The sequence below is a fragment of the Arvicanthis niloticus genome, chromosome 13 (assembly GCF_011762505.2).
Source record: "Arvicanthis niloticus isolate mArvNil1 chromosome 13, mArvNil1.pat.X, whole genome shotgun sequence".
In the NCBI taxonomy this organism is placed as follows: Eukaryota; Metazoa; Chordata; class Mammalia; order Rodentia; family Muridae; genus Arvicanthis; species Arvicanthis niloticus.
This window is the reverse complement of record NC_047670.1, coordinates 16,613,064-16,639,066: the sequence shown is the minus strand read 5'-3', so window position 1 is coordinate 16,639,066 and position 26,003 is coordinate 16,613,064. Positions and strand designations below refer to the sequence as shown.

General features: G+C 44.4%; 1 protein-coding gene and 1 pseudogene across 3 annotated transcripts in view; both read left to right on the top strand.

Annotated features, from left to right (window-relative positions):
- Positions 1-26,003, top strand: part of Ncald (neurocalcin delta) — a 408,926-nt gene that overhangs the window by 270,450 nt on the left and 112,473 nt on the right. The gene's annotated exons all lie outside the window — the stretch shown is intronic.
- LOC117718729 (heterogeneous nuclear ribonucleoprotein A3 pseudogene) lies at positions 11,072-12,626 on the top strand (annotated as a pseudogene).

The window sequence follows — 26,003 nt, the reverse complement described above, 5'->3', positions numbered from 1 at the left end:
GCAGTGCCACTCATGGGTAGGTGGTCTTGGTAGTATAAGAAATCAGGACGAGCAAGCTGTGAATAGCAAGCCAGTCAGCAGCACCTCTCTGTGGCTTCTGCATCAGCTCCTTCTTCCAGGTGCCTGCCTTGAGTTCTTGTTCTGACTTACCTCAGTGATGCACTGTGACCTGAGAGTTTCAAAAGAAATAAACCCTTCCTTTCCAAGTTACTTTTGGTCACAGTGTTATATTACAACAATAAAAACCCTAAGATAGGACTCAGAGTATTCTTTTTTTACTCTCTGACAATTTCATACATGCATATATTACATTTTAGTCATTGGTATTTTCCTATTGTCTTATCCCCCTTCCCTCTCCTGCTGAAACCTTTCTTCCCAACAAGTTTGTCTTTCACTAAATGTTAGGGTAAGACACACATAACTAAAACTACATCAAACAATTTATTACCTGGAGCATGCACAGTCAGTTTGATAACAAACATGATTAATTAACAAAACAACAGCATTAAGTTCCCCACCTGGGTCTATGGCCTCCCCAGCAGCCAGTCGTTGGCAAGGTTTACAGTAACAGGCATGAATTCCCTCCTGTAGAGTGGCCCTCAAATCCAATCAGCAAGTGGTTGGTTACCTCCATCATAATGATGCCACTAACACATCTGTGGATACATCGGTCTTGGAAGGTCAGTATTGTAGGGTTCACAGCTTGGTAACATTATTGATGACTTTTAAATCCCAGGAGCCTTTGTAGTACTTTGCATAACTATGAAAACTAGCCAGGAGGGAGGAAGCTTCTAATTAAGTTCCAACTATCTTTCTGGCTTCTGGAGGTGCTCTGAACTAGATACAGAAGTCTAAGAGTTCATAGGTAGGGTCCACATCTGAGAATAGAACACTTGTCATTTGTCTTTCTGGGCCTGGGTTACCTCATTTAATACAATAGTTTCTAATCCACCCATTTTCCTAAGACTTTTACATCACAACTGAGTAACACTGCAGTGTGTGTGTGTGTGTGTGTGTGTGAGAGAGAGAGAGAGAGAGAGAGAGAGAGAGAGAGAGAGAGAGAGAGAGAGAGAGAGAGATTTTCATTATTCATTCACTGGTTGACGGACATCCAGGCTGGTTCTACTTCCTGGCTATTGTGCCTAGAACAGCAATGAACACGGATGAGCAAGTGACCCCGTAGGAGGATGTAGTCTTGGGTGTGTGCCCAGGATGGTATAGCTGAGTCGTATGGAAGTTCTCTTTTCAGCTTTTTGAGGAACCTCTAAGTTCCATAGTAGCTGCAGCAGTTTACAGCCCCACCGATAGCAGATAAGAGTTCCACTTTCCCCAAGTCCTTGGCAGTGTTTGCTGTCCTCTGTTTTATTTATGCTAGAACATTCTTATTTTTGAAACAGGGTCTCACTAAACAAACCAAGCTGGCCTCATCCCCCTGCCTGCCCCCACTGATTGTGGAGAGTCCAGGCAGCACTACCTTGTTGGGTGTGTGGGGTTCTGTTTTGATCTCAGTGGGTTTACAGCTTGGACTGGGGACAAGAACACAGGGCAAGCAGGCTTAAAGTCACGGAGAAAATGCCAGTCAGAACTGAAAGTAGATCTTTATTCCTAATAGGAAGACAAGGGGATTATGTAAGGTGACAAGGGCAGGTGTTAGCTTGATCTCAATGAATAAGGTCACTCAACAAATTCAAACTTAATATTTCAGATCAGTATTACCTAAGGTCAACATGTAAATCTTCAGGAGAACCTACTAAGATTCTCTTCAGGCCGCGAGGGGTTTCAATAAAGGCTCTACAAGAATGATATTTGAGGTCCTGATAAGGGTATGCAGAGAATTAGAGGGGTTGGGACAGCCTAATTTTATCTTTCTCAGTGGCAATTTAAAACTCAGAGATGAAAAATGATCTTATAGGTGGATGTCTTAGTCAGGGTTTCTATTCCTGCACAAGAATCACAACCAAGAAGCAAGTTGGGGAGGAAAGGGTTTATTCAGCTTACACTTCCACATTGCTGTTCATCACCCAAGGAAGTCAGGACTGGAACTCAAGCAGGTCAGGAAGCAGGAGCTGATGCAGAGGCCATGGAGGGATATTTCTTACTGGCTTGCTTCCCCTGGCTTGCTCAGCTTGCTTTCTTAGAGAACCCAAAACTACCAGCCCAGGGATGGTATTACCTACAAGGGGCCCCCTCCCCCCTTAATCACTAATTGAAAAAATTTCCCCACAGCTAGAGCTCATGAAGGCATTTCCTCAACTGAAGTTCCTTTCTCTGTGATAACTCCAGCTTGTGTCAAGTTGACACACAAAACCAGCCAGTACAGTAGACAAATGGAGGTTGTAATCTCATGAATTAATCAGGATTCGGGAATTATGGGATCCTATTAGAAAATTTTCGAGGGTTATTTAGCTGTAGACTCCTTTATCTAAACAGTTTTGCAGTGATGTGTGGTATGTCAAGCAGTCAAAGTCAGAGATGGAGGGGAGGTGTGATATTTATTGACATCTTCCATTAGACTCTTCAGGCCCCACCCACCAGGGTACCCAGACACAGTCTAAAGTGTTCTGGGTCATTTCCCACAGTTTCACAGTGCAAGTACAAAGGTCCTGGAAGCAGAAGTGAGTGTCAGTCTCCTCAGAGGACTGCTTGGCAGAGACAGAAGCAAGCCTGGGTTTGTTTTGTTTTGTGTTTTGGTTTGTTTTACTTACTTTGGCCTCTTTCCTTGAGCTTTCTTCTGAGAGTCACCACGATTTGCATATCTTTCATTTGTGTTTACAAATGCCTGTAGCTTCTGGACTTTGATTAGTGAAAGTGACTGAAGAAAAGATTGTGTGCTCTGAGCTGAGAGACTATATTAGACTCCCTGCATCTTTAACTCTACTGGATTTGACTGAGTCTATACTTGCTGCAGAGAAGAGCCCTTCCATGGACCCACACATAGGGCCCTCTCTCCTGTGGGAAGCCTGGAAAACACAGTTCTAGAGATGGCGGGCTGCAGTGCTTGCTCTTTGCAAGCCATGTTTGAAGTGTAGCACTGCTCAGAAACGTTGGTACAGGGCCTGCCATGTGGCTCAGTGGGTAAAGGTGCTTGCCACCAAGTCTGAAAAACCTAAGTCCAATCTCCTGAGTCTGCTTGGTAGAAGGAGAGAATGGACTACTGCAGATGTCCCATAACCTTCACAAGCATCTCTGCCTCCTTGTACGTGTAATTTAAAACAAGAACCTCTGGTATAGGGTCTGAGAATGTAGCATACGGTAGAACTTGCCTAGCACATACAAGGATGTGAATTCAATCCCCAGCACATCAAAACAAGCAAACAAAACAGCCTTCGTGGACCTGGTGAGATAACTTGGTCAGCAAAGTGCTTGCCTTACACTCTTAGGACCCTGAGAGACCCCAGAGCTCATATAAAGAAGATAAGGACGAGAAGGAGGAAGAGGGGGAGGAGGAGGAAGAGGAAGTAGAGGAGGTAGAAGAGGAAGAGGAGGTAGAGGAGGAAGAGGGGGCAAAGGTGGAGGAAGAACTGTTGCCAAATGTGGTGGCACCTGCTTTTAATTCCATTACTGATAAAGCCAAGATAGGCAGATTCCTAGGGCGTCTGACCTGCCAGCCTAGAATACTTAGTGAGCTCCAGGCTAATGAAAAACTCTGTCTTAAAAAAGAAAAAAAAAAATTCACGAAGCCTTAGAAATGTTACCCAAGCTTCACCTTTACATGCAGGAGCACACATTGTATCTGCACACACACACACACACACACACACACAGAGAGAGAGAGAGAGAGAGAGAGAGAGAGAGAGAGAGAGAGAGAGAGAGAGAGAGAGAGAGAATAACCCTTATGCTGCTTTACCTGCCCTTTGTGGGCTATGAGCTGCGTGGCCCCACAGATGGTTGGATGGAATGCCTCAGATTCTTGATGAGATACAGGCTATTGCTAGGAAACGACACTTGGGATGTGCTACCTTTACAGTAGAGCACTTTAGTAGATGAACCATCCATCCATCTTCACATGGGACGGGACCTAAAGCAGGGCGCTGAGCAGGTCAGGCCCCAGAGAAAAGCCAACACAGATTTCTGATTGGGAGAAGGGGAGAACTGGAGAACCAAGAGACCAGGAAAAGTGAGGGTGCCTGCTGAGACCCTGAGAGCAGAAAGGTGCCTTCAGCTGAGCCTGAAGCCTGGCTGTCTGTGGGCAGAGGCCTTGGGCAGTGCTAAATGTCACCAACATAGCACTTTTTAGTTTGTTAGAGAAGTGCCATGTGGAGCTAAGTGATCAGGCCCATCCCATCCCTTCTCGTTTCTGTGCCACCACCAGCCTGGGGCAGCTCCTGGATTTACAGGCTCCCAAAGGCTCCCTTTACCCAGCCCCTTTCTCATTTCCTTTTGCCAGTTACAGGGAGAAGGATGGATTTGCCTTCCTTGGAGTTATTATAGAACAATGAGCATCTCTTCCAGGTGGTTATGTTCCTATAAATTCTCAGCAGTAGCTGAAGCCAGGTTTCCACCCGTCAAAGAAGGCTGTGAGCCGGCTGGCATTGCCAAGTGCAGTCAGATCTGTGGATTTCGCCTCTGCAGGCTCTTCCTCCAGCCAAAACTCTGCTCCAGGGAAGAAGAACAATTATGAAAATTGCAAATTTTATTTTAAACTGAGATAGTCCCCAATTTTAAGTATTTCACTCTCTTTCACTTTGAATAGTATTTTTTGAAATTAAAGCTTAGCCCCAGGATGTCAGCGCTGGGGGTTAATTGTTCAGCAGCACAGAGCCAATAGAATTGTTTTTTTAAAAAATCATTTTCATTGCTCATGAGAGAGAGAAAGGAAATTGCAGACACTTGGGTCCTCTGTGTTTTGCTTAGTTTACCAACTAAACCATAAATAGCCCTTGGCCAAGGCAATTCAATAAATCCACTGAATTATATTACTGGTAAGATGCTCAAACTAGATACTCTGGTTTGGGGTTTGGGTACTATGTTGCAATGCTGGTTACTTAATCTTTGGCATAATTTTTTGTAGTAAGAAAAAAATAAAACCTTCCTAATTGGCAGTCTTTAGAAGTCATCTTCCCACTCAGAGTGTGGCAGAGGACAGCCAGCATCAGTAGCACCCAAGAACCCAAGAAATGCAGATGATTCGCCTCTGTCTCCAGCCTGATAAGAACCTGCATTTCAGTCAGGTGACTTGTGCACATGTTGGTCTAGTCTGAGACTTTCATTTGTTGTCTGAGAAAAAGGGAGGACCAGCCAGGTTCCCAGAACTCAGGGTCGAACCATCGTAAAGGACAACATCTTGACAGCAAGTTCTGTAGCCTCCCAGATCCAGGTTATGGTGTTGCCAAAAATCCACTACACCTACTTTACACCGCCGTACTTTACCATGATCACAATGTGGAGGAATGTTCTAGAACACCTCCCATGTCGCACACTTTCTTTAAAACTGATGAGTCCTGCACATAGATAAAGACTGACATGCAGTTTTAACATTGACAGGTGAGGGGCACATCACTCCCTTCACTGACTGTGGAAGAGTTTCTAGAAATGCTGGGACTACAGGGAAGCAGGTCAGAACCCACAATATTGATACTGGAGTTTTCAGTGTTTATATAAGGAAATAACTCCATCAACCCCAAACATGTCTGTTGTTGACCGGCTCCTGAAGTCAGCTGTTTGCTTAAAACAATAAACTGAACTTGTTTCCCTGGTTTCAGATTTGCTGCAGTTACTAGCTAACTCAGCCCTGTTTTTAGGACTTGGTTAGCTTTATTTCCACTGCAAATAGGACCAGGCATAGAATAGACTGGATTGCCTATGTCTGTGTCCTAACACATGTCCTTGTAAGAAAGAAAAAAACAAAAACAAAACAAAACAAAAAAAAACTCCTGTTTGCCTGTTTGATTGTCCAACCTTGCTCTGTATCTGTATTGAGACACAATGAGTCCATTACCTTAGAAGCCACACTGGAAGGTCAAATGTTGAATGTTTCTGACAAAAGAGAAAGAAATGTTCCAGCCTGTGAATAGCTCTGAAGTCCCTGCTTTGGGTACAAGGGTCAGGCTGGCAGAGCCTGGAGCAGGAATCCCACACTTTCATGGGCTTGGAGGAAGAGGGAGTTTTTCACCCAGGAGGAGGCAGTGGACAGACCTAACATTCCTTTGTTACTAAGGATGAATGTTTGTATCTGAGATGCAGCAGAAGCTGAGCAGAAGGCAACCCTCCCTCCTCTGTTCCTTTCTGCCTGATGGCTGATGGCACAGTCCGGGCAAGCCTGGGAAACAGATTTGGCTAAAGAGCCCTCAGTCTGCACGGCTCAGCACAAGAGAAGGTTCCAATTGCTCCTAATATTGCTTGCGATAGCAGCAGCAGGCATAGGCTCCTTGCCTCTGGGGTCTTGGGAACCCTGGCGCATGCGAGATAGAACTGAGGCCTCAGCCTGAAATGATAGGAAAGCCGTTATGTCCTTTTGTTGACTCATGAGTTCTAGGGTGAAGTCAGCAGGGATAACTCACAGTTCTCCATTTTAGTTGTTGCTCTGGATTCCCTGAGGCAGAAGATGCTGTGTGTGTGTGTGTGTGTGTGTGTGTGTGTGTGTGTGTGTGTGTACGCGCGCGCGCGTGTGCGTGCGCGAGCCTGTGTGTCCACACATGTTCGAGTGTGTAGAAGGTGACAACACAAACCCCAGGGAGTCATTCTTTAGGTCTCAGGAGCTCATGGGAAAGGCTAAAGAGAGTTCACAAAGCAAATGACCTCTAAGGGAGAGCAAGGCTGATATCCTAGTTTTTCTCAGAAAGCTGTAGGTAGATGACACACATTGTAAAATTAAAGGGTGACATAGAGTCACACTTATGTTAACGTCTCCATTACTACTAGACATTTTGGGGAGTCTCATCGCAGTTGACACATGTGCCAAGAAAACAGGGTCCCCTTTTAGGATTCTTAGTTTCATAAATAAATAAAAGAATAATTTAAGAACAGACTCGAACAAAAACTTGAGGACTGTTTTCTAACGTTTAAGAGAAAAGCCCAGGGCAACCAAGGAGGAAACCTTAGCAGTTGTCTGGAGGAGGAAACAGAGGATAGAAAGGCCTGCGCCCTGAAGTAAGCAGCTGCGGAGGTCAGCCACCCGAGGGCCGGCGGGCAGGCGGGCAGGTAGACAGGTAGACAGGGGACTGTAGAGAAGGGGTTAGGCACCTGAAGTACAAAAAACTAACAAAACCCATACTTAGGGTCTGGCCAGCTCTGGAAAAACAGAAGAGAAGAAAAGGGAAAAGAGAAGCTATTCCCTTCCAAGTCCTGACACAGACTGTCAGGCCCACCAGAACCTCATGGCAGCTTGTAGGGCTTTAGGAGCTGGGGGAGGGGGGGATCATGGAAAGGAAAATTCCATGATCTCACTAAAGGCTAACAGGACTTAAGGTGAAACACCCCTCCCCTACCTTCCTAGGGTGGTCCCTTAGCCAGTCATTGACTCTGCCCAACTAGAACATTAGGGCTCTACCCAGGCTAGTTTCTATTCTCTTGACCAGAAGGAAACACTTTTTCCTTTATAGTCCAAAATGGCTCCTGTGACACTATGTGGCTATCGACTTATTACTACATCGTGATTATAGAGTTGGAATGTTGCAGATCTACAGCCACATTATCTTGTGCTATTCTCAGTCCCTGTCATAGCCTTTCACTCACTACCTATCTGACTGACTGATCAATATCCTTGTGACTGTCATATGAAGCATTTAGGGGACATAGTAACAGACACAGCAAAAATTTAGCTTCCAAAACCAACTAGCTAAAAACGTCATTGGGTGGTACCTGAAACCTAGAGAAAAAAACAAAACAAAAAAAAAAAACAAACTTGCTGTAACCCTTTATCCAGTGTCTGCACCAGTGTGTTTAAAAGGTGCCTTGATTCATGGGCTGGCTTTTGCCATGGACTCATTACCACATGGAAGATGGTCTTGGGAGCAACCTGCATCCACATCCCCAGGCCATGGTCAGTCACATCTGGTTCCAGAGTAAATTACCCCTTATTCCCTTTGAGATGAGAGCTGTGTTTTGCACCAGTGAGATATAGCTATGTGAGCAGGTCATAGAGTAGAGGTGCTTGTCACTGAGTCTGAGGACCTAATCCTAGGCTCCCACATGGTGGAAGACAGAACTGACCACACAATGTGTTCTTTGATCTCCATGTTCACACTGCAGTGTGTGTGTGTGTGTGTGTGCACATGCATGTGTGCCCATGCAAATAAATACATGCAATTAAAATATTTTAAACATATTTGTATAGACAGTGGCAGTGCCCTACAGAGCTTAGAATTTTAAGCATTCTAGTATATTCCATCGCTCAGACCACTGCCATGGTGATTGACCAGGGAATTTAAATGAACTTGAGAGTAAGTATATGCAAGATAATTGATTGAGGATAATCAGATGGCAAGGGGGAGTGTGCAGGCAGAGACAGTCACACCATGTCAGTGGGCTTTTCACCGTGTAGACTTCTCATTTCCTTCCGGTGACAGTCTTATGAGGTGTCCCGATGGCAGTCTGACATAAGAGATTTGCCCTCCTAATCAGCCATGTTATTCTTGAGCTCTGAGGCTCATGTTCTCCCCCATTTCCCCAGTGGCCTCTGAATCCATGCTGTGAAAGCAAACTATCTAGGAATATTTATCTAAAAAGTAAGAAAGAGGGCCTGGAGAGACAGCTCAGTGACCGCAGTCCAGGCTTTCAAGGGCCCAGGTTCAATTCCCAGGATAGATGTGGCAATGCATTTCCAGGATATCCAGGATCCTCTTCTGAACTCTGTGAGCGCCAGACATACTCATGACACTCAGATATACAAACAGGCAAAACACACACACATGAAATAGAAGAAGGCATTTTTAAGTTAAATAAATAAATAAATAAGAAAAAAAGACGTCAAACTTCACTGATATCGCTGTACTGTTTGGGCCTAGCATATCACATTGTATGTCAGAGAGTTGCATTGTTTGTATGTCGTGTGTTGCATGTGTCCTGTGAGAACACCTTCAGTGAGGGACTTTGCACATATCCAAGGGTCAGGCTGATGCCCTTGACCTGTTTCACACTAAGTGTGACATCCAATGCTGCAGCTGTTTATTTAGCTTCAGTGAAGCCAATATATAGATTTCATTATCTTCTTTACTTTGATAGAGGAGATAAACATTTCTTAATTGCTTATCTATTTTGCAGAAGAGAGAGACAGAGAGTAGTGAGGGTGAGGTGATGTTACAGGCGCTCCAAGCCCAGTAAACAGCAGAGCGAATGCTGTCATAACACTGAAAACAATGGCATTGATCTTGCGAGACCCAAGACAGTTTCCAGCGCAGGATTTGAAGTGTGACTTGTTCTCACTGTTGATCCTGAACACAGCCCAGCATCCGCTGTACTTTATATTAAAAACACAAGGATACTGGAAACCTGTGATGACCAGTAAAAGATTTAGCTACTGAGCACAGACATCAGAGACAAAGCCTGTGGTTCACTGACCCCACCTTCTGTAGGCATGAGGTCCATTCCACCAAACTTAGTGACTAATACTGAGAAGCTTCTTGTGTGACTTATTGTTTCTAAGCAAAAGGAAAGTAAGTCAGCTGTAACTAGGTAAATGCTTGTCCCTCTGAGTGCAGTTAGAAAGTAGTCACAAGGCTAGGGACATTGCTCAGTGGGTAGAGCCCTTGTCATGCCAAGCATGTTCAGACCCTGAGGTTGAGATGCCCAAGACACACATAAATGCCAGGTGGGCAGAGCAACTGACTTGCAGTTTCTCATAGGATGGAAACAGGAGATCCCAAACAAGCTGGATAGCTAGACTAGCTGCATTAGTGAGCTCTGGATTTGACTGAGATGCCCTGCCTCAACCAACAAGAAGGAGAGCTGTGGAGGAAAACTCTTGACATCTGCCTTGGACCTCCACATACTCACACTGGACATGTGTGCCCACATACATGCAGATACTAGTGCACACATGAAGGTAGATCTCTCTCTCTCTCTCTCTCTCTCTCTCTCTCACACACACACACACACACACACACACACACACACACACACACACACACCATGTCAAATGCCTGACTTGTCAGATAATGCTATCAGACTGGGAATAGAAACTATTACTAACTATGAAGAAACAAGGATGCAGACAGACCATGCAGGGTGGGTTGTTTGCTGTGGAGTTGTTTGAAAGCATGTATGATGCCAATTGTCTCAATGCAGGGTGTTTGCTGCAGTCTGTTTTAGTAACTCACAGCACAGAGGTTAGAGCCTCCTCTGTCTCTCTGTCTCTGTCTTTGTTTCTTTTCTGTCTCTCGTGTGTGTGTGTGTGTGTGTGTGTGTGTGTGTGTGTGTGTACATACCCATGCATGTGCAGTCCTGTTGCATGTGGAAAACCACCCTAAAAAAGATTCCTTTCCTCCAACTGGATTACCTCTTCACTCAGAGAATGCTTTGTGGGAAAGTTTGGGCTGTGTGCTCAGTGAGAGCAGATGCCAGTGAGTGCTTGAGTCACTCACAGGAAAGCTTTTGAGCCAGAGTAAAAACGTTAGGAGTACACAAAGCGTTGTGATGTGTGCAGATCTCTAATGGTAAGACTGCTTGTCAGCAGGTAGATGACAGTAAGACTGCATGACATGGGTCATGCCACCACCGTCTCCTGGTGCATATAGACTGGTAGCCTGGGTTCCCTAAGTTATTTCCTGCCAGAATGTTAAGGGGGCTGCTAAACTTAGGTTGGATTATGCGTTTTTCTTTTAAGAAATGAGAGTCAAATATGTTGACCTTTTCTGGGGGGGGGGGGGGGACCCTATTGTAGCCACCTAGTAAATAGCTTTTTAAAAAAATCACTGTGGAATTTTCATGATGCATGCTTACATCAAGAAGGTATGGCTGAGGTAGCTGGATGCTTTGTCCTCCCAAACGCACCATCTTAGGTTAGACTAAATGCCGGCTTCCTCCTGCATCTCTAAGATACCGCATTGATTTCTCCAGATATCCACGAAGGAAATATCGTGTGTTAGGAACCAGTGTTAAGATGATTAAGTGACTCTCGGTCCCATATTGAACTCGAGTTGGAACAGGCGAGTCCGGTCTCAAAATGGAGGTAAAACCGCTGCCCGGTCGCCCCCAGCCTGACTCCGGCCGTCGTTGCTGCTGCCACAGGGGGGAGGAAGGCCATGATCCAAAGGAACCAGAGCAGCTGAGGAACCTGTTTATTGGTGGTCTGAGCTTTGAAACCACAGATGATAGCTTAAGAGAACATTTTGAGAAATGGGGCACACTTACAGACTGTGTGGCAATGAGAGATCCCCAAACAAAACGTTCCAGGGGCTTTGGTTTTGTGACCTACTCTTGTGTTGAAGAGGTGGATGCTGCAATGTGTGCTCGGCCCCACAAGGTTGATGGGCGTGTGGTGGAACCAAAGAGAGCTGTTTCTAGAGAGGATTCTGTAAAGCCTGGTGCCCATTTAACGGTGAAGAAAATTTTTGTTGGTGGTATTAAAGAGGATACGGAAGAATATAGTCTGAGAGACTACTTTGAAAAGTATGGCAAGATTGAAACCATAGAAGTTATGGAAGACAGGCAGAGTGGGAAAAAGAGAGGATTTGCTTTTGTAACTTTTGATGATCATGACACAGTTGATGAAATTGTTGTTCAGAAATACCACACTATTAATGGGCATAATTGTGAAGTGAAAAGGCCCTTTCTAAACAAGAGATGCAGTCTGCTGGATCACAGAGAGGTCGTGGAGGTGGATCTGGCAACTTCATGGGTCGTGGAGGAAACTTTGGAGGTGGTGGAGGAAACTTTGGTCGTGGAGGAAACTTTGGTGGAAGAGGAGGCTATGGTGGTGGAGGTGGTGGCAGCAGAGGTAGTTATGGAGGTGGTAATGGTGGATATAATGGATTTGGAGGTGATGGTGGCATCTATGGTGGTGGTCCTGGTTACAGTAGTAGAGGAGGTTATGGAGGTGGTGGACCGGGATATGGAAACCAAGGTGGTAGATGTGGTGGTGGTGGAGGAGGATATGATGGTTACAGTGAAGGAGGAAAGTTTGGTGGAGGTAACTATGGTGGTGGGAACTATAATGACTTTGGAAATTATAGTGGACAGCAGCAATCAAATTATGGACCCATGAAAGGGGGCAGTTTTGGTGGAAGAAGCTCAGGCAGTCCCTATGGTGGTGGCTATGGATCTAGAGGTGGAAGTGGTGGATATGGTAGCAGAAGGTTTTAAAGCAAAACAGAAACGGCTACAGTTCTTAGCAGGAGAGAGAGCAAGGAGTTGTCAGGAAAGCTGCAGGTTACTTTGAGACAGTCATCCCAAATGCATTAGAGGAACTGTAAAAATCTGCCACAGGAGGAACAATGATCCATAGTCAGAAAAGTTACTGCAGCTTAAACAGGAAACCCTTCCTGTTCAGGACTGTCAGAGCCACAGTTTGCAAAAAGTGCAGCTATTGATTAATGCAATGTAGTGTCAATTAGATGTACATTCCTGAGGTCTTTTATCTGTTGTAGCTTTTTCTTTGTCTTTTTCTTTTCATTACATCAGGTATATTGCCCTGTAAATTGTGGTAGTGGTACCAGGAATAAAAAATTAAGGAATTTTTAACTTTTCAATATTTGTGTAGTTCAGTTTTTCTACATTTTAGTACAGAAACTTTAACAAAATACAGTTTTGAAGGTGTTTCCTTGTGAGTTAACAAGTAAAGAAGATCATTGTTAATCACTATTTTGTATGAATTTTGCTAAAGTTAACTGTAAAGAAACACCTACTGACTTGCAATTTAAGGGGAATCTATTCTTCCCATTTCCAAAACCATGATGAATGGGCGCTGACATGTGGAGAGAATAGATATTTGTATGTTTGCAATGTGTGTTTTAGATAATTAGAATTGGGTAATAAAAAAATAGCATATTTGTGAATTTTAATAGCATTAAGATTACCTTCAAATGAAAAAGATCTCAAAAGTTTAAAAAAAAGATGATTAAGTGAGAGAAACATACTTTTTAAAAAAAATGAATACGATATGTAGAGATGATAAATGTTGAAGGGAAATAAAACACAACAAAGAGGCAAAAATAAATTAAGTAGTGGCGGGCGTGTGCAATCATAGGCATCCTTCTAAAGGAGAGGCAGAGACAGGAGGATGTAAGGTAACTAAGTGGCACAGTGCTAACCGCACAAGCATGAGGACCTGAGTTCAAAACCCCCAGCACCCACATAAAAAGTTAGCTCAGTGCTAAGAGAGCAAGACAGGCAGACTGCTGATCAGCCAGCCTACTGAAAGGGCAACCTCCATGTTTAATGAAAGATAATGTGGCGGGATGGCAAGATGGCCGAACAGTTGATAATACACTTATTGCTCTTGCAGAGGTCTCGAGTTCAGTGCCCAGCACTCACACTGCCTTAATCTAGACATCTTTCATCTTGAACCATTACAACATTGCAAAGCCAGACACACAGAACAATTCCTGAAGAGCATGGCACTGACAAATAGTGATATGATCTTAGCCAATCTGCTCACTGTCCAATTCCCTACAGTTGTCCCACGTGCCCAGTGGAAGCAGGGAACTCTCACCGAGCATAGAGACGGTGCAGCCCAAAGGGCCAGTTTCATGGGCACGCCATGAAATCGGCGATATCTGAAGTCCTGTTAGCGCCTCAGGGTCTTCAGTGCTGGGGGCGAATCCCACCCAGCTGCTGAAGGAATCCGGGAGCTTGGGAAGTAAACGCCACTGAGACTCCAGTGCTTCCTTTTGTCCTTCCATGCCCTCAGCTCTCTCTTCTAAGCATCTTCAGTGAATTTTGATTCTAGAAATAAACGCTCCAAGGAACATAGATGCTGGGTGACCCCAGATGTGGCCTTCCAGAGCAACTTTCTCTCTCTCTCTTCTCTCTCTCTCTCTCTCTCTCTCTCTCTCTCTCTCTCTCTCTCTCTTTCTCTTTCTCTCTCTTCCTCCTCCCTCCTCCCCCCCTTTCTCTCTTTCCTTCTTCCTTCCTTCCCAAAACTCACTAGATAACCCAGGCTGGCCTTGAACCTGTGGCCATCTTCCTGCCTCAGCCTCCTGAGTGCTGGGATTAAGGTATGACCCTCCACTGTGGTAGAGGGTGAGGGGCCACTAGAGGATGAAGAGAAAGGCAACAGAAAACAGCCTTGTGAGCTGGTCAGTGTAAACCAGGTAAAGCCATAGCCAGCTTGTATTCCTGATTATGAATGCTGACCATCTGTCTCCCTGCACTCCTTGCCTTCCCCTCCCCTCTGCTAGCCATCAATCACTGCCTAGTGATTTAAAACACCTGCCTACAATGTATGTACTCATATAGGAAGATCAAAGAAGCCAAACTGTACAAAAGTCCTGATCGAAAATACTTGGGTCTTCTAGCCTTTGGGTACCAACTTGCTGGGGCCACCAGCCTGTATATTCAAACACCCGCTTCCTGGTTTATAACAGCTCAGTGACACCTTCCATGGTCAAGTGTCCTACAGCACCAGACCTGGCCTTCTTGGGTTCCTGAAGTTTGATCAGAAGGTGGCCATGCCTATTTATTTGTGTATTGTCTGGAGTAGCTTGCTGCCTCTTCAGCAGCACAGATGCTGTGGCACAGTTGGGATGATGTGAGCAGCATAAAGTCCTCCCAGTGGGGCTCCCTACAGGGAAAGCAGCAATGCAGTCCTGCACTCTGAGTCAAGGGAACACCAGTGAAGAGACTCCAAGCTGACTCCCTTCCAGCAGGGGTTGCAGGTGCAGAGAGGACAGGACTCAAGTTAAGGACTGTGGCAGAACACCCAGAGGCTGCTGGGATGTGGCAGAACACCCAGGGACTGCTGGGATGTGGCAGAACACCCAGGGACTGCTGGGATGTGGCAGAACACCCAGAGGCTGCTGGGACCCTAAATTACCTTAGAGGACCAACTAGGGTTTTCATGTAATTCAGAATGGCTGTTGGTTGTTGAGCTGCTGCAGTGACCCAGAAGCCCACAGCCCTTACTTGACTTTTCTGTGTATTCTAAGGTGGCCCCTGTCTAACTGGACCATTCAACGACCCTTGTGAGATGAGGATAACTTGACTCCTAGTGTTCCCGTTATAGACAAGTCAAAGTTAATAGAAAAAACATCCACGCTGGTAGGCAAAGGTAGTTTATCAATTATTTTCCCTTTCCAACATGTCTTATTGTTGAGCTAAACAAGAGAAATGGTGAATTTATTTGAGCTAATTCTGAAGAAACGATAGGGTTTATATTAAGCGGTGATAGATTTGCCTGGCCTTATTGAAAGGAGGCAGGGCTCTGGATGTTGGTACCAACACCGGTGAGGTTATTTTTAATCCTGGAAGCTGTTGTCAGCTTGAGAACAGCAATACTAATGTTTTGTATATGGATACAGCTTTGGGCCCCAGCAGGACCATGGCACAAAAGGCCAGCAGAAACCGGGAGGCTCCATAGATAGCATGGTTGGCACAGATGTTGCCAGTGGTAATAACAAAGGCTGGCTTCTATATAAAGGTTGGAAAGGGGCCAAGATGGCAGTCAGCACAGAGCACAGCTTCTGTTCTCCATGCACTGGAGGTTTCTTTTCTTCCCTTATAATTTGAGCTGAGAACAAAGAAACAATTGACTGAATAAAGAAGTCTCATGACAAGAAAATGACACTTTGTCTGGCATAATTGTGGGGCTCATATTGTTTCTTTTTGTCAGTTGATCAAAAAGGAAATTAAAATCTGCTAGGCAAACTGCCCCCATGAAGATCAACAAATAAGCTACTGAATTCAATTTTCCTTTAGGGTTTTAGAAAGCAAACGGACAGGTCTTTCCAGAAATTTTCCCCTGGATGGATTTAGTCAGTACTCTTCTGGATGCTTGGTTCTGTGGACTTGCCTCCTGTGTGGTTGTCATCTCCCATCACACTTGAAGAATTTTATGGCTCATTCTGGGGCTTCCTGGTCCCAAGCTGCTCCAAAGAACAGCATACTCTGGGTCTAATATTGAATTTTCCAGCATTTCAAGAACTCATCCAATCTATAAATGTCCAATGGTTCCTTCCCTGGTTTTCTTACCCTGTGGATGTACACGTGGACAGTTGTGTGTGTGTGTCTGTATGTCTGTGTGTGTGTCTGTGTGTATGTCTGTGTGTGTCTCTGTGTGTGTCTGTGTGTCTCTCTGTGTGTGTTTCTGTGTGTATATGTGTGTGTGTCTGTGTGTGTACATGTATGTGGAGGCCAGAGGTTGATGCCCAGTCTCTTTCCCAGTTGCTGTTCTTCCATCTTTTTTGAAGCAGGGTCTCTCGTTGAATTTGGAGCACTCCAGTTTGGCTGGTGAGGTCTAGGAACCTCCTGTGTCTACTTCCCTAGCACTGGAATTGCTGGTGTGCCAGGCTGCGCCTGGCTTTTTATGTGTATTCTAGAGATCCAAATTCACCTCTTCATGTTTGCACAGGAAGCTGGCTGGTTAGTTTCTGTCAACTTTACACAAGCTAGAAATATACTCGGAGAAAAAAAATCTCAATTGAGGAACAGCCTCTCGTCAGATTGGCTTGTGGATAAGTCTGTGAGACAGTTTCTTGGTTAATGATTGATTAACCAAGCCATAATCCACGGAGAGTGGTACCACACCTGGTCAGGTGGTCTTAGGTTATGTAAGAAAGCAAACTGAGCAAGCCATAAGGAGCAACACAGGAAGTGGCAGTGTCCTGTGGCCCCTGCTGCAGTCCTGTTCTCAGGTTCCTGTCTGTCCTGTGGCCCCTGCTGCAGTCCTGCTCTCAGGTTCCTGTCTGTCCTGTGGCCCCTGCTGCAGTCCTGCTCTCAGGTTCCTGTCTGTCCTGTGGCCCCTGCTGCAGGCCTGCTCTCAGGTTCCTGTCTGTCCTGTGGCCCCTGCTGCAGTCCTGCTCTCAGGTTCCTGTCTGTCCTATGGCCCCTGCTGCAGGCCTACTCTCAGGTTCCTGTCTTGAGCTCCTGCCTCGTCTTCCTTTCATGATGAGTTGTGAACTATAATGTGGAATAAACTCTTTCCTCCCCCGACATTACTCTTGGTCAGGTTTTTATCACAGCAACACAAGAAGACTCTGCACAGCCCTTCCCATCATCAATGCTGAAGACTCTTCAAACTCTAGCTTTGTAAACTCGCCCCAGGAACTGGTTTATCATCCGGGCCCCAGGTCTCTTTCCTCTGTTGGCCTTGCTAACAGCTGGATTGGGGGTGAGGGGTTAAAGCTACACAAAACCCACTGAATTTTAATTTCCTAAACTTCTAACAATTTGAAGTTATATTGCCATTCTGTGAAAAGACATTATTTATTATCAAAAACTTTTGAATTCTATGCAAATGAAAAAATATCACAGGGAATCTGGAGATCCTAACGAGGCTTGCAAAAACAGGCTGTGTGCTTTGTTTGGGTTGAATATGATTCTAGTCATGAGAAAGGGATTTCTTTTTCATTCGGTTTTTTTTTTTTCCTTTTCATTAGTAATATCAGCAAGATCCTAACGAGGAAAACAGAAGCCATGTTTATTGTGTCAAACAGAGGAGGTTTAGTTGGAACCTGCAAGGTGGGGGCTGAAGCAACCCAAGGAAATAGGATAGAACAGAGGGTAGTGCATCTGCTACTTAAGGACAAGACCATAGAGGAGGTGCTGAGGGGCAAGCCAGAGCTTGCCCGACTGTCCAGTAGTTTCTTTTGTCTTTTCAAGACAACGTTTCTCTGTGTAGCCCTGGCTGTCCTGGAACTTACTCCAGGAAGAGTCTTATAGAACAGGCTGGCCTCAAACTCAGAAATCCACCTGCCTCTGCTTCCCGATGCTGAGACTGAGGCATGTGCCACCACCACCTCGCTAGGGTCTGTTTCATTTTATTTATTTTATGTATACGAGTACATTGTCACTGTCTTTAGACACAACAAAGAAAGGACATCAGATCTCGCTATCTCGCTATAGATGGTCATGAGCCACCATGTGGTTGCTGGGAATTGAACTCAGGACCTCTGGAAGAGCAGCCAGTGCTCTTAACCACTGAGCCATCTCTCCAGCCACCAGAGTCTGTTTCTTAATCTACCAAGTGTCTTGCTGGAACCAAGATGGCTGCTGCTACAGTGAGGATCTAATGAAGTCAGCAGGATTCTGAGAGTTGTAGTTTGCAATTTTCAGGACCATGAAACAGAGTCAAGCATGGAGGAGAATCAGGAAATTGAGAACAAGGAGATGATTGTGTCCTTCGTGTGGAAGTGGGAACATGGACTGGGATGGTGAGTGAGTTAGATTCTCTCACCTAGCCCCATCGGTGAGAAAATATTTGGTTTGGCCTTTTTGTTTATATGTTTATTTCCCCAAACATTAAAGTGATTATTCATTTTCATTTATTATTGTTTATTATTGTTGTTTGGGTGTGGGGAAGTGTGCATGCATGACATAGCATATAGAAGTCAGAGGACAAATTTGGGGAGATGGTTCTGTCTTTCCACCATGTGGGTTTTGGGAATCATGGGGTTTCAGGACTGGCAGTAAACACCTTGACTCACTGAGCCATCTCCCCAAGCCATAATTGCCCAAAACATTTTTAAGTGTGTGTGTGTGTGTGTGTGTGTGTGTGTGTGTGTATGTCTTTGTGTATATGTGTGTCTGCATATGTGTATGTGCATGTATGTCTTTGTGTGAGCGTCTGACTGTGTGTGTATCTCTGTGTGCACATGTGTCTCTGTGTGCATGTGTGTGTCTGTGTGCATGTGTGTGTGCCTGTATATGTGTGTGTGCATGTGTATGTGCATGTGTATCTCTGTGTGAGTATCTGACTGTCTGTGTGTGTCTCTCTGTGTGCATGCGTGTGTGTTTGGTGTGTATGTGCACACATTTGTGAGTGTGAGCATGGCCATCGGTCCTCTCGTTCCACCTTCTTTGAGATAGTCTCTGTGTCTTTGGAGCTTTGAGACCAGCTGGCTCTGGGCACTCTCCTGTCTGCACCGTCTCTCCCACTAGAGGAACACTGGGATTCAGATGTGATTAGCACATCTGCTTTTACATGGGCTCTGCGAATCCAAACTCAGCTCTTCTCCCCTGCATGGCAAACACTTTACCCCTGAACCATCTCCCCAGCAGACATTTTAAATTTTGAGTAGTTTCCATTTGTCTTGTACTTAAGGATAGACTCCGGTTAAAACAATCAATCTATACATCTCTAGTTTATCTTCATAATTTGTTTTGTTTTCGAAAGGGTTGGAGCAAAGGCAACTCAGATGGATTTTTAAAAAAAAACCTTCATAAAGGAGCTAGCTGGCTCACAGATAAATCCCACTGAATACCAATAATAACCAGGTGAGGGGAAGGCTGCCTTTGTCTTCCTAAAAGGTATATCTCCAAGATGTCACCACTTGTTCTCAGAGCTGGAATGGAAACTCTCTGCCTCACTTGCTAGCCAACATGGTTGGCCTGACATCCTGGTGAAATTACTATTTTCACTTACAACTTGAGAGGCCCCTGGCTATGTGAAGAATGGCTTTCTATGTAGGTTGTCAATGTACTTCCTCTTTACTTGGTAACAACAGTTCTATGATCTCAAAGACAAACTTCTCTCTCTCTCGGGTAGAGGAAGGCTCCTGAAGTTGTGATGATTCCCCCCATAACACAGGTCCAGGCTTCTTTCTAGTATCCACTCACCCATCTGCCGTTTCCTTCCAATGGATCCCATACAGGGATCCTGGTGGCAGGCAGGCATTTAAGGAAGCTCAACAAATATTTGACTATCCAGCTATGAGTATTGAAAAGCTCTGTGTATTTGTGGACCATGTGGGATCAGTCACGTGATCCGTGCTCTCCAGAAACCTTGATTCAAATCTAGTTGCTATTGCCTATTAATTACACAAGCTTAGAAAGGTTATTAATGTTTGCATAAAATCAAGTGGAGAGGGCCCCTTCCCCTTCAGCGTCACTGTGCATAATGTTCTCAGTGTTGTAGTTAGAATATGTTGAATATTTAACACCGGCTCACTGCTGGTATTTATGGTATCATTTCTTATTGATAATAACATACATAAAAATCTATCTCAATAAATAATGCAGTAAATAAATTTTGAAGATTTCTAATTAAGAAGCCATCTGTATATGAACAGGATTTGCTGGAATCTGAAATAATCTGAGTTTTCACGTGAAAGTGTGGGTAGATCCAATCATGTGCATAAGCATATGCACACTTGTGTGTACATGAGGCAGATTATGACACTGGTCTGTTTTAGAATTGTATGTTCTGATAGACAGTGACAAATATTAGCTAATGGCTGTTTGCAATACACTGTTGGCTGTTTTTCCTTTGTCGCTCTCCCAGGCTGGTTATTTGAAATGTCCATGGGTCATCTCCATGCATTGGCAATGGATTCTCTTGCTCCTTCTTTATTTGTAGCAAAAATGCTGTGTATCCTTTGGTTGCCAGGCAAGAGTTAGATGAAACATGAGAATGGTATATCTGCAGAGGACTTCATTCATTCATTCTGATCCAAAATTCTTTAAAGAAGATCTAATTAGATACGTATGCATGACAGGGAGTGTCCAAAATGGCCAGGCAGTTTTAACAGATTATTCTGGCAAGTCACCATGTCTAGGAAGGGATTGCAACAGAGATCAACAGGGAACTAACACAGTAATGACAGGGTGAATTGGGGGAGAAAATGAGAATAGTTTTGGAATTGTGTAAAGCTGTTTATGAAGGATCAAAGTCTGGATCCCAACAGGAGCAGCCATCAGACAAAATTCAAATCAGGGGAAATACAAGTGCACACAGAAGCGTGCACACATTTACTCTTGTTCAACTTCTCCAAAATTGCAAACAATGACAATGTGTTGGACTCTTAAACTAAGAATAATTAAATAAATGTAAATGCTGTATGCTGTACACATATATACACTATACATAGTGTAAAGAAACCTGCAGAGAAACTGTGTGTATAGTTCTTGTTGCTGGGCATGAAACAATTTCAATTCATTTAAATGTCCGAAGAGAGTCTCTGTTATATTAACAAGCTCAATAATCTTCATACCCATAATTATTCCCTTAAGGAAGAAAGAGCGGTAAACAAGAAGTGTTACTATTTATAATAGAGAAACTCAGAAGCAAAGGAACCAGCCACAGTCAGAAAATGGTTGCTGACCAATGCAGAAGAATTATTGGAATTTAGGCTGCAACTGGAAAAGATACAAAAAGCTGGTTGGAGGTATCCATTAGCCTGCAGTGGAAAAAAAAAAAAAAAAAAAAAAAAAAGAGCCATGTTTGGTTTCTCAAAGTTCTGGAGTCCAGTGGCAGCTTGCAAGAGCTTTCCGGCACCAGGCACCTCAAGTAACATGGACTTCCTACCAAGACTCAGCCTTTGTCCAGCCTGAAATTTGTGCCTACCATGTGTGGCTGGAGAATTCGAGGGAAGGACAGCTCAGCCACAAAGACCAAGGGAATCCTATCGCGTGATGTCCTGCAACCATTATTTGTAACTGTTGTTCTCTGTCAAATTGACAGTTAAAATAAACCATAAGGGGAAAAAAGAGAGAGAAAACATCTTGTTTGTGATAACAGAGTGGGTGAGGTGTTCACTTTAGGATTTCGTTTTACAATATTTTATAATTTTTAAACATCAGCATTTTCAAGGATATATTACTTAATTTAAACATTTCCAGGGATGAAATCCCCTGGGGCTTCCTCTGGAGCAGCTGAGATGGTTCACAACCTTACCACATTGGCTCAGAATGTCCACCCTGAACCAGGGAGTCCACCAGGAAAAATGGTCCCCTTGTATCCTGAGGCGTTTGGCATCTGGCTTAGAGAATCTGCCTTTTGAGATGTTTGATTATGCCACACCTGTGAGAACATAGTGTCGTTCCTTGAGAACGAAATCTTGTTTGAAGTTTCTGGTGTCAGAGGGTCCTTTAAAACATGGATGGCCTCTCACTGCCTCAGAAGGCTGCATCACAGAAGGCCACTTCCACCTGACCTGTCCAGAATAATGCGTCTTTCAGGCTGTGGGCCAGTGAATGGGACACTCTCAGCTCTTCTCTTTAGGGCGATTATTCTGAAAATCTGCACTGTTCACAGGCCTTCTTTCATGGACAGTGAAATGCATCTTTCTGTCCATTTGGTCTCTTCTCTCTATTTTATATTTCATTTGGTAGCTGTGTGGCTAAAGAAGCAAAAGCCTGCACGAACCCTGCATTTCTATGCACCCGCATTCCTCAGACTGTCAGGGACTCAGAGGCAAGAGGCAGGATAGGTTCCTAGCAGGCCTGGGAACTGTGATAACAGAAAGAGAGACGTTGTCTTAATGGGGATGTCAAGGAAATAAAATGATGGCCCAGAAAGAACAAATCCCAAGGCATGAACTCTAAACCTGGTCTGCCCATTCATTGTAAGGATGATGGTGTTAATCAGGTCTCCTGAGGCTGCGCTGCTGCTGCTGCTGCTGATGATGATGATGATGATGGTGATGGTGATCGTGGTGATGGTGATGGTGATGGTGGTGATGGTGATGATGGTGCTGATGCTGGGGAGGGTGGAGTTGACTCTGCCAGGCCTGCGAGCACTTCTAGGAAGAATGAGAGCTTCTGTTATGCACGTGGATCCTTATAACAAGAGCTTAGTTTGGGGTTGAACAGGGAAGGGAGAGACATGCTCAATGTCTAAATGGAGAAGACATCATTTTCCAGTTTTTAAACAGACAACACTTATTAAAGAGCAAGCTGAGAATAGATAAGGAGGATGAGCTGCTCTAATTTTAAGACATAAAAACAGGGTTTTGTGTATTTCAGACTAGCCTCAAACTTCTGATCCTCCTGTCTCTACCTTCTGAGTGCTGAGATTTCAGGTTCGCGCCACCATGCCTGGTTTTTGCATTTCTGGGGACTGAATCTAAGACCTTGTGCATGCTGAGCAGACACTCTACCAACTAAACTGTATCCCAGTCCCAAAAGGCCGATCTTAAAGTTTTTCCTTTTCATTTTCTTCTTTTCATGTGTGTGCAGGGCCTGCGGAGACCTGCAGTCCATGTGGACAGTCTTATGTCATCATTTCTCCATCTTCATCTAATCTTTGAGGCGATCTCCCAGTCAAACCCAATATGGCTAGTCTTCTAATCAGCTTGCTCCAGGGGCCCTTCGTCCCCTCCTTCTGAGGCAGAGATCACAGGCAGGCAGCCACGGCCTCCCAGCTCTTTCATGAGTAGCCGTGGATCTGAACTCTGATCCTTTCATTTGTGTGGCAAAGACTTCAACAACTCTGCCATTCCCCCAGACTAAGATGAAATTTTGTAAGAGCAGTTTTAGATTCATAAAAAAAAAACAAAGAAGACGGAGATCTCCTGTGTGCCCTGTACCCACCCCTGTGTCCCTCTGCCTGTAGTTTCACAGACTGCTTTGTTACTCTGTGCTGACACCTAGTTCCCCAAAGTCACTGTGTTTATAAGGCTCATGATTCATGTTGCACATAGCAGGATTGGGGTTCACTCTGTGTGTTGAGTATTTTGGGAGGTTGTACAAATTTTAACACGTGTCCGCCCTGCAGTGTTATAGGGGAGAAAGGTTTCCCTCCGCCTCTGATGGCTCATTCAGGTAGGCCTAGACTGTCCTAATGGGAGAAACGCATCCAAATGCCATGTACGACGTCTTACCTGGCTTAGGTGCGAAGAAGGACATTAAGGCTGAGCAAGTGGCCCAAAAACTTCTATGATTAGCTATCAAAGACTGGCAGCTATAGGAAGTAAATCATGTGAGGAGGAAAAGGAAGCCAGTTCTTTTCAGAGCCTCTACAGAACTCACTAAGCTCCAAGATTGTATTTCTTTCCTGGAACAGGGAGGGCATTTGTTGCATGGAGCTTTTATCTCCTGCTTTCAGGAAGGGGTGCAAATAAAATGCTTTCTCACTTGCTGTTTTCCTGGTGCCCTTGGCTCCAGGTGATCCTTATATCAAGGGGGTGTATTTGGGATGCATATTCTCCCTCTTCCCTCTCACACAGTTTTACATACATGTATCTTCTGAGTCCCGCCTGCCCAGCCCTCCATCTGGGCCAGGCCCTGACAACCACTGACTCGTCCTTCCAAGCGTGTGTAGCCTTTCTAGTTGGTCTCTTTTTCTTGGTAATATGTATTTAGGACTTCTAAAAATGTCATTTCATGGGTTTATATCTAGTTCATTTTTATAGTAAATAATATTTTATGGCTTTGATATTTTGCATTTATTTCTGTATTATCAGAAGGATATCTTTGTGCTTTCCAAGGTTTGACAATTATGAATAAAGCTGCTACAAACGATCATGGGTCACTTTTCTGCTTTTAGGTAAGTGTTTAGGAATGCAGTGTCTGCACCGTATGAGTGTGTTTTTATGAATCCACTGTCCCAAATGCCACCAGCAGTGAGCGAGAGTCCCTGTCACTTCACATCCTCATCAGTATAGTGCTGCCTGGGCTTCAGATTTGGCAGTCCTACGGGCTCTTTAGTGGGGCTTCATTGTTCAGATTCTCATTCCCTAACATCTGATACGGTAAACATGTCCATGATACATCGTCTTTGCTGTGGTGTCGGTTAAGTTCTCTGGGATGGTTTCTAACAAGGTTTCTTTCCTTGCTGAGTTTTGAGAGCTCTTTATGTATTTTGGATAACAGTCCTCTTCCAGATGTGTCCTTGGCAGATGTTTTCTCACAAACAAGTCTTCAGCTTCTCATCCTTGACCTCCACAGAGAATGGTGTGTGTGTGTGTGTGTGTGTGTGTGTGTGTGTGTGTGTGTGTGTGACAGAAAGAGTGTGTGTGTACATGTGTGTGTGAGTGTGTGTGTTTGTGTATGAGACAGAAAGAGTGTGTGTGTACATGTGTGTGTATATGTATGTGTGTGAGTGTGTATGAATGAGGGAGAGAGAGAGAGAGAGAGAGCCCTCAACTGCACACTGACTCCGTTACCAGAGATCAATTTTAGATGTCCTCTGCAATCTTAATTTTTGAGACAGGGTCTCTCTTGAACCTGGAGTTTACTGCTTCTGACCTGGGATCTGCCTGTCTTGTTTTCCCTTGCTCTGGGATTTCAGGCATGCTGTCATCCTGGGAGTCCTGGGATGTTATGAATAAACCTAGGTGTCACGCTGTCATGGAAACCCCTCACCTTACGTACTGAGCCATCTCTCCAGCCTCTTAAGAAGTTTTATTTTTTTAATTTAATTATTTTTTAATTTGTGCATATGTATGTGTGAGTGCATATGTGTGTGTACTCACATATGTGCACCCACAGAAGACAAGAGAAGGCATCAGCTCTCCGGAGCTGCAGGTTATGAACTGCCCAATGTGAGCGAGCCGGTTCTCTAGAAGAGGAAATAGCAGCAGGTGCTCTCAACTGATGAACTGTTTCTCTAGCTCTAGAAGTTTTTAGTATTGTTTTTAAATAATAAAAATGATTCATAAAATTGAAAAGCTTCTGTAAGCCAAAGGACACTGTCATCAGGATAAAAAACGACAACCTACAGATTGGGAAAAGATCTTTACAGTCCTACATCCTATAGAGGGCTAATATCCAATATATACAAAGAACTCAAGAAGTTAGACTCTAGAGAAGCAAATAACCCTATCAAAATTGGGATACAGAGCTAAACAAAGAATTCTCAACTGAGAAATCATGAATGGCCGAGAAGCACCTAAAGAAATATTCAACGCCCTTAGTCATCAGGGAAATGCAAATCAAAATGACCCTGAGATTCCACCTCACACCAGTAAGAATGGCTAAGATTAAAAACTCAGGTGACAGCAGATGCTGGCAAGGATGTGGAGAAAGAGGAACACTCCTCCATTGCTGGTGGGATTGCAAGCTGGTACGACCACTCTGGAAATCAGTCTGGCGGATCCTCATAAAAATTGGACATAGCATTACCTGAGCACCCAGCTATATCACTCCTGGGCATATACCCAGAAGATGCTCTAACATACAACAAGGACATATGCTCCACTATGTTTACAGTAGCCTTATTTATAATAGACAGAAGATGGAAACAACCCATA